Consider the following 19,321-nt stretch of genomic DNA (forward strand, 5'->3'; position numbering starts at 1 on the left):
GAAAATTTTAAGGAAAGGAAACCAAGGAAAATTTTATGAAAATTCACAAAAAATTTTGTAAAAGATCACCAAAATAATTGATAGAAGAAATTAAGCAACGTCCTAGCCCTGGTACCTTGGTTATAAGTATTAACACTGTAAGAACAAAAAAGGTGGGAACACAATCCCACATTCTGTGGGAATGACAGTATCCCAGGATCATAGACTTCTATAAAAATAGTAGGGGATGCTCATCTTCAAAAAAAGGTCACATCTGTGTAGCTGAACTGCCAGTGCTTGCAGATGAAGAAAACAAGAAAGATTTGTCTGACACTGGAAGATTTTGAACATGACTCCAGGAAACACCAGTGCCAGGTTTCTTCAGCCCAGCACATTTCAGTACATGTTTTAGAATGCACAATGACTGAGAAGGTGCTCAGATACACAGTCAACAGTCCATTCCTGCCTGCTTATCTGCATGTGATTTTACACATCTTTCAGCTAAATCAGAGATCCAAATGGAAAATTAATTGCTTAAAGACATGAAGTGAATTTGTGGCACTCCCTGGAGACTTGGTGCCTGTAAAGCATCTAGGTAGTCTTTCTTTTCTGACAGATATAATTTCAGTTTGATGTATACTTCAAGTGGTATTAAGTAATTAATCAATTATTAAATGTAAATTACTCATATGCTACAATTATTTTGTATTTTCTTTCTTCTATTTCACATCTATGGTTTATAAACATATAAAAAATACTGTGGGGAAACCTGATGTATAACGTGTATGCAAATTTGCACACTTTGCCCATACAGTTTTGTAAATTTGTTTCTTTTAGAAGATAAAAATCTTATAGAAAAATATTTTCAATTTACTCTTACAAATCATGGAAGCTTCAAAGAAAAAAACAGCACACAGGAGTAAAAGGAGGCAGAAATGGTGATAAAGAGACCAAAAAAATGTTGTGGTGTCTAAATTAAAATCATAAAACATTTCCACAGTTAAAATTTAAATCTAGAATGTCCTCCTTGTGAACAAATGCCTTGACTCCTGGTCTTTGTTTCTTCTGACTTTCACTTCTCCTCCTACAAAGATGTGATGGTGAGCAGGTAGGGATCTCTGTTTTGAACAGATGAAGTAAATATAAATAGGCAAGCATCCTTTCTTTTACTTTCAATGTCATTTAGGGAAGAAGAATAGGTGGGAACAAACAATTAGTAGGACAAACTTAAATGCAGAGAAAAGGAAATAAATATTTCCCCATAACTGTTACATAGAAATTATTTTATTTTAAACAACTGATGGCCTAAATTGGAATAACATTGCTGCTTTTACTTAAGAGGATTTCAATTCATATAAATCTTTCAATAATTGTATTATCTCCGATCTCTTTTTTTAAATCCTGCAAGACTATTTTGTATACAAGTGCATTTAAAAGTACTGTGTGATGTCATATTGAAGGAGGTTGTCTGCATTTTTTACCAGTATATCACACCTGTATTCTATATCCTAGTTTGTTCCATGTCTGTGTTTCCAAATCAGTCTTTTAATTCTTACAATTCTTATTAATTCTTAATAATTGATAAGGTGATTCTACACAATAGCTGAGAAAACACTGTTGATTTTTCTTCTACCTTTTCATCTGTACCAGTTGATTTTTCTTGGAAGATAATAACTGAGGAATCAGGCAGCTCCTTGTGTGTTTTTTTTTGCTTAGTTGAGTGAAAAGGACAGATAAAATATGTATATTCATTTTCAAATATTCCTTAAATAAACATTTTCATAGATAATTCCCTTCTGTTCATTTTTAACAGAATTTCAATGCTGCTTGTTTCCAGGATGTATAGGGGAAATGGATGGAGAACATCAGGTCCCTAAGCTTTGGAAACATCTGTCCCAGCATCTTAATCAGTAGATGGACTTCCTGTTTGCTGCACCAGGTAAAATAATCCATGTCACAATGAACAGGACCAGCATTTTCACTGTTCACATGTTCCACTGTAGGTTTTACTTTGTGCATATTTCTTATTACAGCATTATGAGAATATTCTTGTTGCACCAGTTATACTCTACAAGTATATTTTTGTGATGTGTGAAATAGTTCTTAAGCTTAAGTCCAACCAATCCTGAATTTTGAATTCTGACTTCAAATTCAGCTCTGAACTTCTTATTTATTTGCTCAAGTATAAAATGATAAAGGTGTCTGTCCAAGGCTCTAAAAGCATAACATTTTTAATTATATGGTCAATTAAATTAGATTAAACCTTAACAGAACTGTACTCACTTCCAAGGGAACTAACCATTGCTTTTCATCCCTTCTCATCTCGGATTCCCAAATCAAACAGATGTCTTGCTGCATCCCTGGAGAGGCCCTAAATGTGGGCTTTTTTGAGTTACAGGGAGCAAGTTCTAAAGTCTCAGGGGCTTCAAAGAGAAAGCCATAAACTCCATCCTGTTCTGTGCAATGAGGAAAATAGTTTAGCTGTTTTCTGCTAATTGCAGAGGGAAAGAAATGCTGGTAGGCTGGTCTCAGAATTCTTTTGTGTCTTCTTGGTTGTGTGTCATAGCTCTTGTCAGGTGAATGTGCAAGGGGTCGAGGTGCTTGTGTGGAGATGAGAGAGCTCTTAGCAAACTGCTGAAGTTCTGTGAACAAAAGCCTGATTGCAGTACAATGGAATTACTGATATCAGAGACAAAGTGTCATCTGGAAGTGGCTCAAATCTGACCCGTGGCCAGTGATGTTGAGCGTCTGTGAATTTCCGTGGTGTCCTTGGGAACCAGGGGGTACTTGCCACTTTTGAACTCATTTGTTTTTTACCAAATTCCCTCTGTGTTCTGTGCTTAGTCCTGTACAGAGCAGTGGCATTCCTCTGAAGATTCACAGGCTGGATCCTATATCTGCTGATCTAATTAGCTGGCCTGAGAAGCAAAACAGATTAGCTGTCTTAAGCCAGAGGCACACGCTAATGGAGCCAGGAGATGGCTTTATACCATACAGCTGTATCCTCAGAGCTAGATCCAAAGGTCTTTAACACCCACAGAAAGATTCCCATTTACTTCAGCAGAAGTAGGATAAGGCCCTGAGCTTTGAAACTGTTTGTCTCAGAATGTAATGCACGTTGGTGTCAAACATGGCTGTGCCCTAAGAGCAAAATATTAACCTATAGTAACAGTACTTTGCACTTACCTAGCAGCTCTCAAATAATCATTTCTGTGCACTTTAATTAATTAACCTTTACAACAACATGTCTCTGAGGGTTAGCTAAGGATCAGAACAGTGACGAGTTTAAAAAATCTCCAGTTATTCATTTATACTGAGACTATTTTTGATTGGAGTGTATTTGTGTCTTTTTTCAGATTTTCTTCCTGATCACAATGTCCTTAAGAGCATGTTTTAATTATAAGCACTTAAATATTCGTCAAGCAAAAATGAATGTTCATACTTTTACCATCGTACTATTGGGTAACAGTTCACTGGTTCTGCCTTTTACTGCTTCTCCTCTCACTGCACCTGCTGCCTCCTTCCTCATATCCCTTAATCATTTTCCAGGGCGTCCTCACCATTCTGTATTAAAGCAGTGCTGATTCTTAAACCTCTTTGTTCCAGCATGAAATCCAAAATATTAAGATAAGCAAGATAATTTATATATTGCATTGATCTGGTGGGCGAAATTGTGCAACTAGAGGAAAACACACCAGACCTCTTGACTAACTGTAGTGACTTAGTTTCACTAACAGCTCTTTAGGAAGTTGGTCTTAGATAGATGACAACTCAAACACATGGTGAATATTTTTGAACAATCAATATATTTAATTTTCCTGGGAGTTTTAGATTTCTTGGACACTATATCAGTGGTAGATATACGCAGAATCTGGAAGTCCTGATAGTTGTTTTCTAGTCATGGCTTTAAAGCACTCTCTTATCCATGTGCTAAAATAATGCAACATATAGACTTGTTCTAGAAGAAAAAAATCTTTATTTATAATTGTTAAAGTTTAGGTAATATCTAAAGATTCTACTGGAGACTAAAGTTGGGGGTGAAGAGAGTACAGAAATATCAGACTAAAGTGGCTCTGTTGGATCTAAACCACTAACTAACTGGAAAAAAGTTTGGAAAGGAATCTTGATTCTCCATCTCCCTTTTCTCTGACCTAGAATACATGAAGTTCCTTTTTTGTTATGAGCATATTACTGTTAAGGTTGTAAAGGAAAAACAAAAAGATTCCTTGGATTTCTTTAATTTGAAATGTTTACTTCCTGGGAATTATTAGTTAATTCAACTTGAACTACATTAGCTTATTCAGGTTTGTGGTTGATCTGATAGCCATGTTCCACGAATCACATGTGCCATCTGGCTGTAGTTCCATTTGGATCATATTGAGTCATTAGCTGCTAAAAAGATCTGTGGTCATTTATCTTAGTGAATCAGAACTGGAGTTTAGCATTATTTTTATATGGCACTAAAGGTCGGTTTTTTATTATTATTTATTTTTTTATTTTTTACTCCACACGTTCACTTTTAGGCTTATATTTTTAATTGCTATAATAGAAAGATTACATGTTGTTTGTTTGTTTTTAGTGACTCATTATATAATGACCCTGTGCTAGGATTTCTCTTGAAGTCTAAATGTTCCTTATTGTTCTATTGTTTCATTTAAAAGAACAATCATTGGTGACATGTAAATGAGTAAAGTTTTGTAAAAATAACTTGGAATAAATTTTTAATAAGACGTACTATTATCCTTTGACTCATAGCAAGTCATTCATAAACACCATTAAATCCTGATAATTATAGCTGTAGCTGCAGGGTTACTACCTTTACAGTCCTTATGCAGACTTCATTTAGAGGTCCAGTGGGGACATGCACACAACTGCTACAAAATGTTGCTATTAATGGTTTCCTTTGGAACAGTATTGTGCTAGATTAAACATTCACTCATGAAACAAAAATGTTTATAGGTCATGTAATAGCTAAACATTCTGTGACTTTAAAGTAAATTCTTTAGCTTTGGATTCCACATTTTAGGACTTGCACAATTTTTTTTTTCTTCTATATTCTACAAGAAATATAGAGATTCTGTAATGCAGCAAAAAGCTCAGCAATTTTCTCTGAATAATGTAGCAATCACCATCCCCCAAAGTAAATTGGACTATTTTGGTTTATAAAGCTGCTTAATAACTTTCAAAGTACCTCCTTTTCTTTTTTGCCCTCTTGTTACTCAGTTTCAGAATGACCTTTTGGAATAGAATAAATGCAGGGACTTACTGGATATCGCTTTCAGCTTGATGTCTTACAAAACACATGCTTATATATTTCCAGGAAATTTCTGGTCTAGACATAAACAAACAACTCTTGTCCTTCTAGAAAATAACCTAGACATCAATTTTGGAGCTGCATGGGCTCTTTTGAGTATCTTCTGATGTAAATCCCTTCCAGGAACACTTAACAGAAAGGATTTTTAGGAACATCAGTATTATATCCCAAAACTCTGCTCTGTCCTAAAACAAAGATCTCCCAAAATATCTCTAAGCTCCACTGTGCAGCAGAATTTGCACCATCTCTCTTTGCTAGTACTCATTTCCTTTTTCCAGTGCAGTTTACTTTTCCCTAGACTCTTAATTATCACTAATCAGACAAGCTAAGCATGAGGCACAGTGGCAGTTCTTGGGACCTGGAGTACTCAGCTCTGATGTTCTTTCATTCACCTGCCCCACTTCACGCCAGCAGTCCCTGCCAGGGGCTGTGTATCCTCCTAGATGGGCAGCTACCTCCCAGTCCCTCCTTTGGGCCATCACCCAGAGTGTGTACTGCTCCCTCCTAATTGCTGCAGTTCTGTTTGGGGGTTAATCAAGCCTGACTTCAGCAGGATTTCAACCTGCCCTCCTCTGTTGTAGGACTCACCGTGCTGTCCTGGGGCTTGGTGATATGGCCCTTGTCATGCTTTGGTGCAAGTGCCAGTGGTGAGAAGCAGGACTGTATCGACTCTGAAAAGATACCAAACATGCTTGAGGAAATTGGTGTCAGCAAGCTACTACTGTGGTACTACACCACTAGAAACTGCTTTCACTTTCTGCTGATTTGACTTTTACACCACCTTTTTGCAGTCTTCCCACTACTGATTTTCTTACTTCAATGGGGGTGGCCCATTGAAGGCCTCAAAGATGAGATTCTGCATTATGCCTTAAAAACATTCTGCCTGTGACAAGGAAAAGAAAGAAAGAGAGCGAGAAAGAAAAAGAAAGAAAGAAAGAAATAGAAAGAAAGAAAGAAAAAGAAAGAAAGAGAAAGAAAGAAAGAAAATTCATCATTTCTTTAATTGAAGGCTGAGCCAGCCTTTTACATTCTGACAGGTGTTAATACCGTTCTCCAATTTTGCAAATACTCTTCCACAGTTGGAGGACCCCAGATGGACAATATGACTTTTACAAATTAATGGCATTGTAATTAAAGATATTCCAGCATACCATAAGAGATGCAGAAATGTTTGTTAAACAGAGAAGGTGTTTTGAAATGCTGTGATGATCTGATATACAAAACAGCTTCTAATTTGTTCTCCTGGCACTAATTGCCAGTAGTCACTAGATAAGATTAGACTGATGTTAAATCATTGTATTAGGCAGTGGATAGTTATCTTTCCAGGTGTATTTTTCATGGCCATCTAAGAACTTTAATAAAGAGAGGTGAATATTTTTGAAGAGCAATATTAAACAGGAAGTAAGTCCTACTTATCTTTTACTGATGACCCTCACTTTTTCCAGAAGGGTGAAACACTGTTAAGATTTTAGACATTAGCACAGCAAGTCTTCATATAAACCCAGTTCCTCAGTCTGGAAAGACTCTTCCTTTTTCTGTATAATAAGATGCCTAAAATCATAGCTCAAATTCCTCCCACTCATCTTTTAAAAAACATTACCTGAAAAACAGCATTAAAATATTATTTCATAAAAGTTATCAGAAATATTTATTGTTGAAATTTTAGAAAGTATGAGTGGGAAAGGAGAAAAAATTAAGGCTCAGGAGCATAAAGCTCATTACATGTATTCCTTAAGGCTTCTTTAAGGCCTCAAGTTGGGTACCCAGGGAGCTAGAATGCAAGTTTATATGTCTTACTAAATCAGCATAATGATTCTTTTTAGTGTTTCGGTGTGACTCTCAGAATTTTTGAGTATTAATAGAAAATAATTCCTATCTATTCCCTCTCTACATCCCTTAGGGAAAGATTCCTACTTTTAAGGCTTTTACGTGTGCATGTTTTGCTAAATTTATTTATATTTTTTTTAACTTCTGCAGATTTTCAGAACTTTTGAAGGAATCTCACTTTAGATTCATGATAATGGAAACACAGACAACTGAGGCTTCCCAGTAAAATTTCCTGTTGTTGTCAATTGCCCTTAAGAACATCTTATTACTTAATTTAAATGTACATGCTGGTTTATGGTATATTTATAATCACTGGCAAATGCATTGTTTTATTATTTATTTATTTTGAGACCATTAATAACAGGCTCCTGAAATCTTCTTGGGGGCAGAATGGAAGTTTAATACTAAATACCAAGTCTACTATACTTGCTTGTGATTTATTAAACAGCAACACAGTGGCCAACCTGTCTGAGCTACAACCAAACATTGTCCCTTCAATTCATCACTTAAGCAAGTATTGGTACCACAAGTGACCTAATGAAAATTTTAGGGTCTCACCCTAAAATATAGAGAACCCCACCCCAGCAAGGCATAGCAAAACATAAGTGTCACATTGTCTGTAACCTGACAACTCCTTCCACTTCTGACCGGGCACAGCTGGTAATTTCTCTGCTCTGAATTTTGATTAGTGATGGTTTATTTTGGAGATGATGCAGCCAGAGGTGCTCATAAAGCAGTGAGATGAGCAAATGAGTGCTGCCCATCTACACAGTGACCTCACATTTGTTGGGTGTTGTGCAATTATTTTCCTCATGACAGGGACTTTGAAAACCTGTAGGTAATTCATTGTTGTCCAGTGTTCCTATGTGACTTTGGTTTTGATAAGGTTTTGTCCTTAGTTGATTTTTCTGGCTTTTTCTCAATTGTTACTGAAAAGGATTTTTTTAAATTCTGAATTTTGAAACAGATATTGGTTCACCATAATTTTCTTAGTACTGCTTTTGACTTGTAGAGTCTGGTTAGGCTAAAAAAAATAGTAATTTATAGTCTCAGTAAACAGTGTTCACTTGTGACCTTTCTACACAAAGGCTGTCTGCTACAGATGCCCTATTAAAGACTTGGGGATGCCAATACAGTCCCTCTGTGCATTGGTACTACAGCAGGTCAAGGAACTCCTTTTAGTCAGTATTGAGGTTCACTTTGTAGTGGTATTTCAAAAAGGCTGGAAGAGTTGCCCTATACTGCACACACTTCATAATTGCTAATTTAAGGTCTTTTCAGGGTAACTGATTTTGTAAGGTAAATAAAAAATTAAGGTGGTGTTTTTAAATCAAGGCATAATGGAGCAAATGGAATGTTTACATTTTATTCAAAAAATATTTATTAAGACTGAGCAACAAAACAGAATTTCGGAAATAGGATGCCTTTTCTTAATGAAGAAAAAAGTTTTTTTAAAAACTCAAGTTGTTTTTAAAAATGCAAATATCAAGGCTTTATTCTAAACCCCTACAAGTAGTTAAACCTTCATTGCTTCATAAAGCAGAAATCATAGCATAAGATACATGTAATGCTGATAAATAATTCAACTCCTTAGATTTTAAAAATAATTATTGTCATGAAAATAACCACTTCATGTTTGTGCGAACATGTAAATACAAAACACCCATTAACTGTGGGGAAAAAATTCTTCTGAAGAGACTTTGAAATGTTTAAATTATAATTGTCAAGTAGAAAATTGCAACAGCAGCCATGGAGTCGGAGCACTGGTGCAGTGTGTGATGTCTGTGAATCCCGACATAAATCTCACTCATAAACATATGCAAACAGCACTGTGAGGCACCGAGCACTTTGTCTCTGAGGCACTTGGATACACACTCACCTTAAAAGCAGAGCAGGTGTGTAAGTGCTTTGCTGGATCTGGGCCAGGGCCTTACAGGAGTGACCTCACAGAGCGTTGGGATCCCCTCCTGCCTCCTGGTGTGAGGATGACCTTCTTCAGGAACACCCAGCCTTCAGGTACCATTGCAAGCATTTTTCCCCCCCACTTTGTCTTCCTGGAGGAGAAGGGGTGGAGTGTTTGAGCCCTGAGAAAAAGGTGTGATGTATACAAGAGGTTGTGCAGTGTTTAACTTCCATTTTCCATTGTTCTTGCTTTTTAAGTAGTTTGGTCAGGTTGGATGTAATGAAAAAAACTATTTCACGAACACTAAAAAAAATTATGGGGATCTTGTGCTTTAAGCGTGTTTCAAAACAAATTAAGAAACATAAGACAGAGTCCATACTAGGTCCTTTTGCTAAAGAAATCTATCATATTCCTGGTTTTATTTTAATTTATCTGAGACACAAAATAGTGAGTACATAATGGGTCTATTCAGTTTAGTAATATATGTCAGATAATTTAAGGTTCAGTCTTTCCAGTTTATATTTCTAAAGTGTTTTCAATTTTAGGAGAACACCAGCCAACTGCAGACCTCTTAAACTGTCATTTGTACAACAGTCAGCATAGCTCAGAGATACAGGAAGTGTTCCAGCTTTTGCATACTATTGAATATTGTTCTTGTGGCCTTCATCATATCATTATTAGTAAATAATGATTTACATCACATCATCATTAGTAAAACAAACAAAAAAAAATGGGGCCAAAAATGCTCAGATTGAATTTCACCAGTCTAGAGGATAGACTTTAACTCATTTCTTTGCTGAATTTTGTGGGTTTGTATTTGCACTCAAGGCTTTTTTTATACATATAGTTGTATTGGCGTGTGAAGCACACTGACATATTAAACGGAGTTTATAATACAAAAATACAGTAAATATATCTCAAGGCAACAAGGAGATCTCACTGTGCAGTGTGTCTAATTGTTATTTATTGGCATGGGGTCCACAGCAGGCCTTACCATTTTAAGAATTGTCTTCATGAAAATATCTTCTTTTAATTTTTGCAAATCACATTTTGAACTCTAGGTTGTGAAGAATGCGAAGCTTAAGATGATACCCGAAGACTTGACGGTATATTATGCCAGGGAGTGACAATTTAAAAAAAAAAAAAAAAAGAAATCAGTTCCAAGTGTAAGTTTAAAAATGTAACTAAAAGCCTTCATCAAAGTTTAAAGAGCTTCTTGCGCTTTTAGCATCTGCTTATTCTGATTTATTGACAATGACACACCTAGCAACAGTCATTCCTGCTGAAGCAGTGAAGTAATGGACTTCAGGAGAAAAGGGGAAAAACAAGTAGGTGCTGCACACAGGAGAGAGGCCGCTGATTACAGACCACTAATTTGTTATGCACTCTGGCAAATCAGCAGTGATTCATATGACAAATAAGGAGAAAAAATTAACAGCTGTCATGTTGTGATGTGTTAATTTCCTGACAGTCTCTGCACTGAAGCCAATTACTGATTTAAGGGCAGGGAGAGAGAGCCCTGTTCAAGCTTCTAATTAGGCTTCTTCAAGACTAAAAGGATAAAAGCAAAAATAAGAGCAAGAGAATGAAGCAGGTAGCCACAGCTTCATAAAGCATACATGCTTTTAAATCCTCAATTAAATAGCTTCAAGCTTAAGTGTGTTTAAGATAAGAATTTAGAAACATTTATTCGCTTTTATCCATGACCCTGTGTTTTAGTTTTTTGTGTGGTAATTGGGAGGTACAGCAAGCCCGGGGGTCCGTGTTGGCCTCCTCCTGCAGCCCCCCAGGATCCTGGATGTGACCTGCCAGTCACACCTCTGGTTGGCAATCCCAACACCTGGTCATCAGCTTTAGAAGCAACCAGTATAAAGGGACATCAGCAAGTTCTGGCCCTGTTGTGTCCCTAAGAAGGGTCTTTGTAGCTTAAAGGAGCCATAATTGCTGTTTAAGGGCTTGGCTCTGGCTCCTGCCCTTGGGAAAGCAATCCTTGTGCTCATGGGAGGACCAAGGGAGTAAGAACCTCTTGGCCACACGTGTAGGGAGCTGAGCTAATTCTGCAAGGTCCTGAGTGCCTTCACTTTGAAGCTAATTGGAAAGGAGAGCAATCAGTATCCAGCATGATGGAGTCCAGTGTGAGGCAGGACCTGGAAAGAAAGAGCTGTGTTGAGGAAATACTGAGGTAGCAGGTGATTCATACTATGGGTTTGAAAGGAGCCTGATTCAGTCATATAATATGATGTACATCCCCCAGCTGTCCCTAAAACAGGCAAATAAACTGGGTATGGCATCAAGCAGTTCAGTAAAGTAGCTGATTTTGTAAGAAATATTTTATATTCCTAATGTAACACTTAAAAATTAAAACCAGGTTTCCTGTCGACCCACAATTTAAACCTACAGTATAAAACTATCAACTGACTGTAAAGAGCTTTTGCCTCTTTTTTTGGCATTTACTCAAAAGTGACGTGTGATATAAAAATCAGGAATTAGTCACCAAAAAGGAAGCATGGATTTGCTCCAAAAGGAAGGAGCAATTTCATCCACACAGTATTTTTCATTTTTTTATTTTGTATTCAGATGGTCATGGAGAGGGACTTTTACAGGTTGCTACCAAAGTTTTTCAGGGCTCTCTTCTGCTTCCTAAAAGTCAATTCACTTGCGTTTTAAAATGGGCAACCACCTCTTACTTTTCCATCTCCTACTTTCATTTACTTTTAAAATACAGCTCTTCCTTGCTTCAGGGATGGGCAGAAACAGAACTTTACAGGAAATTAAACAGCAAATATTGTGTGAATTCCTAAAATCACTGAATTTACACTGGGAAAGAAATAAGTGTTTCTAATGAAGTTCTGCAGTCTATGAGGTAGGCAAACCTCTCCAAAGAAAGTATGATCAGCCCCAGCTTAGGTAGCTGGAAGAAGCTGAGCTGCAACAATGCAGAGTTTAGAATATTTAAATTATTCCAGAATTTGCACTAGACTTTAATCACTGCTCTAGACATAAAGTAACAAAGTCCTGATGACTAGATGGGATCAACTGGAGAACCAAATGATGGTGAGGAAAATGAACTTAAAATATGTGTGTGATATGTGACCTAAGTTTAATGCTACCAAATATAAATAAATACATACAAAGTCAATGTGGTAATTAAGTGACAGTGAAACAATACACAGGCTACTGGCTTTACTGGGGGAATCAGCTCACAGTAATTTTAAATCTACGGACTGCAATTCTTCCCCCTCACACTTTATTTGGTAACTTTAGCTAATAATTTTTGTGGTCTCTGAGCAATTATATGAAACAGATTTTGTGCTTTTCTTCTGTCTTTGAAGGATTTAGAAAACTGAATTAACATCACTAGTTTTTAACATGCTAAAAGTTTATTCCATAGCAGGACAGATGCTTATTCTTAGTAATTATTATTAATTTTAGAATATTTCAATATAAGTGATAGTAGGTATGCTATTGTAAGAGGCAGTAAGACCTTTCTGACATTGATTTTGCTTGCAACTTCATCCTTATTCTTGATGGGATGGATAAAAGTAATTCAGTCTCTAGGCTTGCTCAATCCAGATCTACTATCAATTCAATTGAAATATGTCTACATTGAGTGTATTATCTTTTTCGGAAGGATAACTAAGTGAATTAAGCACATGCAATACTTATCTGATCACTGTCCAAGCTAACTTATACTTTATTGATTTATAGTGCCCTTCATAAGAGTAAAGGTGTTCTGCACTATTTTATGCCCATGGGCTGCTTCAAGCACCTTTGAAATGCAGCCACTTCTGTCATTAATTTGCTTTCACACTTGATTGCGCCCACAGTCAACAGACTCTGCTCAAAGCAGAGTCTTCAGGACTTTTCAGGATTCCTTGTTACAGACTGTCCTGGTTATAAGAGGCCAAATCCTGGAGTCCTTACCAATGTGTTGCTTGACTTTGGGAGCCCTACACAGAAGCACGTTGAGTGTTGATAGTCCTGGGCACGGCTCTGGCTCCTGTGCCTCCGCTCTGTAACGCATCGACTTGTCCTTGCTGAGTGGCGGTAAAGTGCAAAGGGGAAGTGCTGGAGCCCTGGGAAGGAGACTTGTATAATCTCCTGCAGGATCTACACGGATGCAGCAGGGGCTAGGATTCTTGCATGATCCTCCCAATTTCTGCTTCTGTAAAAGTAAGGGGCAATCTGACTCCTGGGGCATATTTAGTCCTCATCCCAGGAAATCTGTCACTGAAGTCAGTGGGTGTTTTGCCTGAATAAGTATTGAGTAAAGACTGAAGGCTTTGGCCTAACATTTATATCAAATATGGCCTTCCCAAATTCATTAATTCCAGTTTTAAAATTATATTGTCCATATCTCTTTTTACTGTCCCTGACCCCTTTTGCACACTCTCACCATTAACACTCCCAGTCACAGATATCTGGAAATGTATTCCATCATCAGTAATACATTCAACCTGACTCATATTCATAACCCACTCCAAGGTACTGGTATGAAGAGCATGGCCATGGGTTACTAAACACTGGATTTATAAAATGTGAAGAAAGAAATATGCTGCACTTAAAAGTATCAGAGCACATTTTGCAGTGTGCTTGATCTCTTGCACGTGGTCTCGTGCCACAGTCTGCATTAAAAGCAATTAATAATATCAACTCCTGTGTGAGGAGCACTGGTGGATTTTACCTATTCTATATATTTTACTTTTCATGTGGTGATGAATAAATTAATCCCATTAATATTTAATTAACTTTAAGTTGAAAGGTGACATCTAACTTGGCCAATTTACTGTTCTGTAGCTAGTTTAACTTTGGATCATGTGATTTTAATTCTTTCCGTATGACCAGGTGACTAAAGGGGAAAAAAAAAAAAAGAAAGGAAAGAAAGGGAAATGCACAGATTAATTTCATTCTTTAACCTTCCTAATGCATCTGCTTGCTTGCATCGAGTCTCAGACAGCAGATCATCACATGATTTATAGTAGTGACCGCTGCCTGCATCTCTCAGGCTAATGACACATACACTAAAGTCATTGATTTGTATGAATAGCCTCCGCTCTTCATTTATCACAATTTAATGTAAGAGTTTGCAATGCAGAAAAAAATTTCACATGGGAAGCATGGCCCCACAGGACTGACCGCTAAGCAGTTATGAATCATTTGCTGCCTTTTAATATATAGACTGTTCTGTTCCTGAAAATGCCCTGTAAGGTCGTGTTTCTTTACAGAACACCACTACAATTAAAAACTAAAAGTAGATGTTTTAAGATAAAGTATGTATGAGGCATTGCCTATTTAAACCTTTGTTAGGATTTTTGCACTCTCTTTTTTTAATACAACATAAAACCCCAATTTTATCATTAATACAAGCAGGGACAATTCATTTAACTTTAGCGGAGTTGTACCTGTTTTTATTAGTCCAAATTTGGCCCATAAAGTTTATTGATCTGCCTTTGTAGTACACAGAACTTCAATAAATATACTGACCTAAAATCAGAGAAGCACTATGAGCAAGTAGGATTTGGCAAATTGTTTTTTCTCAAGATTAAAAAATATAAAGTTCAAGTGTAAGTTAGAAGAGAATGAATGTTTTTGAAAATATATTGCTTAGAGAAACCTAGAATGGCTGTATTTTAATTTTTTTTTTTTTTTTTAGATAAGCCTGTACATTGGTGTTTTTTTCTATTAACAGAATCTGAATTTACCCATAAATATTAGCTCATTCATTGTTTTGTATCATAACTTTAAAGAGATGTGATAGGTCAAATGCAAATTAAAAGAAGTCTTTATATCCAATATTACACAAGAATATAATTCATAGCATATAGTGTTTTCCAACCCTTTTGTTCAAAATGGTAGGTAGAAATAAAGAAATAGTAATTCCTTAGTAGTGTTCACAATGCAAAAGTGAAGTACAAGATGTTGATTTCTGATCTTTTTGTCATAGAGTGAAATATTACCAGAAAGATATGTCTGTTTTCATTATCTTAGATAAGAAGAATTATAGCATTAATAATCAAGTATGCTATTTGAAACTTAGAAGAGAAAATCTGCTTTTATAAATCTTACACCATCTACTGAGATTGTATAAATATGATCATTGTTAGCTGTAAAAGATGTTATGTCTTCCTGAGGACAACTGCTCTTTGTACAGGAAGGTTTAGCTGTTGGGTCTTCTTTCATTTATGAGATAAAAAAGCCTATCAGTGTTTTGGAGTTCTCAATACAATCTTGCTGCTCACAAAATCCCTGTTTTCAGTGGAGAAGGAAAACTGAAGCACTGTTTGTGGTTCCAGAAATAGATAGTTAACAAACAATGATACTGATTTCTTCTGGGAAATATGTATCTTATGTTCCATTACTTGCAACATGAAGTAAGGCAGTAGTAACTTGCAGGAGTCAGAGTTCAAATGATATGTTTTTCTTTTTTTCTCAGATAGAAGAAAATCACTAAATGAGGGGGGAATATGTGCAGTATCACAACACAAGGGGACCAGGTATTCCAGGCATTTTAAACTTCTGCCTCTATTTCATAAATGTTAAGTTACTGTTCTTGCAGTAACAGCTCTTACTGTTAAATTCTAAAGTGTTTGGCAACATTTTTAGATGTGTTAAAAAAGTGTGATAAAGCTTCTATTGTGTCTATCACTGACACTGCCAAGTTATTTTCCCTTAAAGATACACTTTGTATGCAAATGAATTTCAAAAATTGAAAACTATGAATTTGATGAACTTTCTTTTTGTTGTAATGCTTGACAGGGACCGTGTGATAGACTGGCAGCATTTAAAAGATAAGAAAAAAATTAGGATTTTTAATGATCACTCTGAAAAATTTTGTATTTGGTCTTTAGATATTTTTGCAGAACTAATCAGAATTTTATTTTTTTTGTTAAGCTTACAGGTCCATCAATGCACAGCACAGCATGGAGTGAAATAAAGAAAGAAACAAAGTAAAAATGGTTTTAGAAGAACTTCAACTACTAATAAAAGAGGTAAACCTAATGCCAATATCTCATATCTCCCAAATTTTGGACATTTTTAGCAGGGATCAGTCATTAGTAGAATAAATCATCATTGTGGCAAACACCTTGAACATTAGTCAACCTTCATAACATTCCAAAATAGCCAGTGTTGTACAGTCTGTCATTCAATATACCTTTTTTTTTTTTTTTTTTGCATTTGAAAGAGGTTGAGTTGACCTGATGTGAGGTTGGCCCTTGATGAAAGTGTTCTCTGGCTTTTCCAAGAGCCCCAAAAAGTAGTGGGAGATAGTTTACACTCCAGAGCTGAGGCCAGCACTTCATCACAGGGTTCTGCAGAGGTTCCTCAGGAGGAACAAAGTGTTTCTCTACTCATTTCTGATATGAAGATGATATTTATCTCATGTGGATATTGAGATTTTTAATGTTCTGACATGTTAAGCTTTCAGGCTAAAAGCACTTTTATACATGGTGTTACTACCTGTGTAGTAATTTATATTGTGTCTTTGTTTAAAATACTTCTGTATTTAAAACTTGCTTTCAGTATTTTTCAGATACAAACCAGTATGGGGTTTTTTGGTGTTTTTTTTTCAGGATGTGTCAATACTTTGCACAGACTATTTAGCTGCTGTACATGTAATGTATTACATTGCTTATGTACACAGTTTATACAGATATTGTATTTCAGAGACTGAAAATTATGTTGGAAAACTTTTGAAGAAAATATTGAATTTTGTTGTAGTGGTAGGGAAGTACTAACAGATGCACCAACATTTATGAATGTTTTATGTATCTGTTTACCCTGCCATTCACTGTGTTAATATAGTTACAGTACATTAGTAAGTGCCACATGACATGTTGTACCTATAACTTCTGGGCAAACAATTAATGAAAAATCCCTAAAAAACAGAGATAACCCATCACAGCCTTCAACATTTTATTTGCATGTGTATATACATAAACAAAAGCTTGGTCTACTGCAAGAGAAAATACTTAGAAATGGAACTGCCTAAAGGTCTGCAAGAAAATATAAATATAAGAACTAGGATAGGGTTTGATATTTTGACTTCACGTATGAGTTTGATATGAGACACCTGCTTCATTCCTAAACTGTCCAACAGGCAGTGTGAAAACAGGATAAGCCTTCCATATTTTTTCAAGATTACGGCCTTTTATCTATGTGGGGAGGTGCCTAGCACATTTCTCAGGCTTCTGACAAATAATAATAATGACATAATGTAGACTTCTGGGACTTGGGAGATCCAGGCAGGCAGCCTGATCTTATTGTTGAGGAAACAAGTGCCAAAATTCCCTACAGACTTGTGTGAGAGCAGTGTTTGCATTTGAAGTTAAATTTGAGTGGATGTTTTGTTTAATGGAAGATTTTATTATTTAAAAATGCAGTTGTGTTCTGGCTTCCAGGAAATAAATAAATAGCTGTAATTGTTTTTTAATATAGTGATATCTATCATCTGCATATTCTTTATAGTTAGGGAGTGGAGTTCTGAGGTGGCTTCTGGAAATGTGGGGCTTATGCCTCAAAATGCTTTCTCCAGGGAATCACAGAATCATTTTGGTTGGAAAAGACATTTAAGATCTTCAAGTATGGTTGCTTTTAAGCTATCCTCTGGTTTAATGCAGCTGCTGTGCAATTACTAATGAAAGTTTTAGTTTGTTTGTTGTATGTGTGGTGGAGCAAGTACATGAGAAAAGTCTGCAAGAGGTTTATTGTAGTCAATGCTGACACTACATTAATTTAAGCTGCTGGATAAAAATGTGTTAATGTTGTAGCATTCCCGTGTAGCTTCCATGAAATAAGATATGCTTCACTTCCTACTCTGAACTGTAGTCCCATCTTGTCGCCCTTCACTTTGGAGGTGGCTGGAGTTCATAGTAGTTTTGTGACTTGAGCTCATGAATAAATGTAATGCTGTGAAAGATGAGTTCAGTTCTGGTTAAAAAATATTAATAGAACAAGGAAGAGGATAAAAAAGGTTAAAAAAATTGGAAAACCTTCTTTGATTTTACTTCTTTGGGATCTCTAGAACAAAAGCACAGCAATGTATAGCCCTTCATCTTTAAAGGCATAAAATGATCTAGCCTATATGAACATTCCCTTTGAGTTCAGGTTCATGATGTTAGTTCTGAAAGTATTTTCAGAGCTGCAGTGCAGCCATTAGACATTCCTGTTAACAGTAATGAGAATAATAGGTCTGTTAAATTCAGAACATCAACATTAACTTTGAATTTTCTGGACTTTGGTGTGATGTTCCAAACATTCTTATCACCTTGGTATATGAGCATCATGCAACAATTACCAATTTATTTTAATTTCCTGTTTAAAATACTTACTAAAAATCTACACAAAGCACATTGTTTAGCCAAGAGATTGGAATATTTTCCTTTTCATCAGTTGCATTCTCTTGGGTGCATCTGTCTCAAATGTCTCTCCTGAGAATGAACACCAGAGGGTTTAGATTTGTGTTAATTATTTGGGACTTTCAGAAAGCCCTATTATTTACTTGGTAAATGCATATTTCCCTAAGATTATAATCATTTTGGCTTTTTTTCCCCCCCTTCCTTCTTTCTGAGTTTTTCACAACATTATAATTATTCCTGTCATAGATGCTTATTACTTTGTGTCTGGGTGCCATTGGTTCCTTAAAGCAGTTATTCTAGGAAAAAAAAAAAAAAAAAAAAAGTTGTTTTAAAACAAAAGAGCCCAAATTGTAGCCCTGATTCAGTGAGGCACGCAGCCATTTGGCTGTTTGCAAGCACATGAGTGTGCTCAGCCAGCTGGATTAGCCACATGCCCATGGGCAGGTCTGCCATGCTCATGCCATCTCTGCTTCAGTCTTGTGCTCTGTGTGGTTATGCAGCTTCCAAACTGCTCTTGGCTGGTTTCCAGCTGTGTGGCTCCACACGCAAGCACAGCTGGGATGCAGCTGCCTGCACCTGACTACCTGGGCATGCCCTCAGGCACATCTGCACTTCTGCAGCCTGCTGCTGCTCCAGCTCCGAGGACTTGCCTGAGAACGTTGATCTTGGCCCGTCTGAAATGAGTATTTGACAGCACTGTCAAAAATAGGCTTTGTCATGCCCTGGTTGCCCTTCAGGCTTGCCTGAGTCACAGTCTGGGCAGGACATTTGGGAGGAGGAGGGAAGACTGTTAAGGTACACCAGCAAGGTCTAGAAATGAGCTCTGTCCTGTCTTCGTCCCGGGCGCTGCAGAACACCTTGTGGACAAATAATAGAAGTGCTCCTTGCTTGAGTCCAGAGAAAGAGGGAGATGTGATTTGTAGTGGGAACCCTTATTCATTC

At 36.6% G+C, this 19,321-nt stretch overlaps 1 long non-coding RNA gene across 1 annotated transcript; it reads left to right on the forward strand.

The window, feature by feature from the left end:
- The first annotated feature begins 1,813 nt into the window (after positions 1-1,813).
- Positions 1,814-16,012, forward strand: LOC126637980 (uncharacterized). Its single transcript, XR_007628480.1, has 3 exons — positions 1,814-1,918; positions 15,457-15,517; positions 15,915-16,012. It is a non-coding gene; the product is annotated as an uncharacterized LOC126637980 (long non-coding RNA).
- Positions 16,013-19,321: the final 3,309 nt, after the last annotated feature.

The sequence above is a fragment of the Myiozetetes cayanensis genome, unplaced genomic scaffold, assembly GCF_022539395.1.
Source record: "Myiozetetes cayanensis isolate MyiCay16 unplaced genomic scaffold, myiCay2020 scf16, whole genome shotgun sequence".
In the NCBI taxonomy this organism is placed as follows: domain Eukaryota; kingdom Metazoa; phylum Chordata; class Aves; order Passeriformes; family Tyrannidae; genus Myiozetetes; species Myiozetetes cayanensis.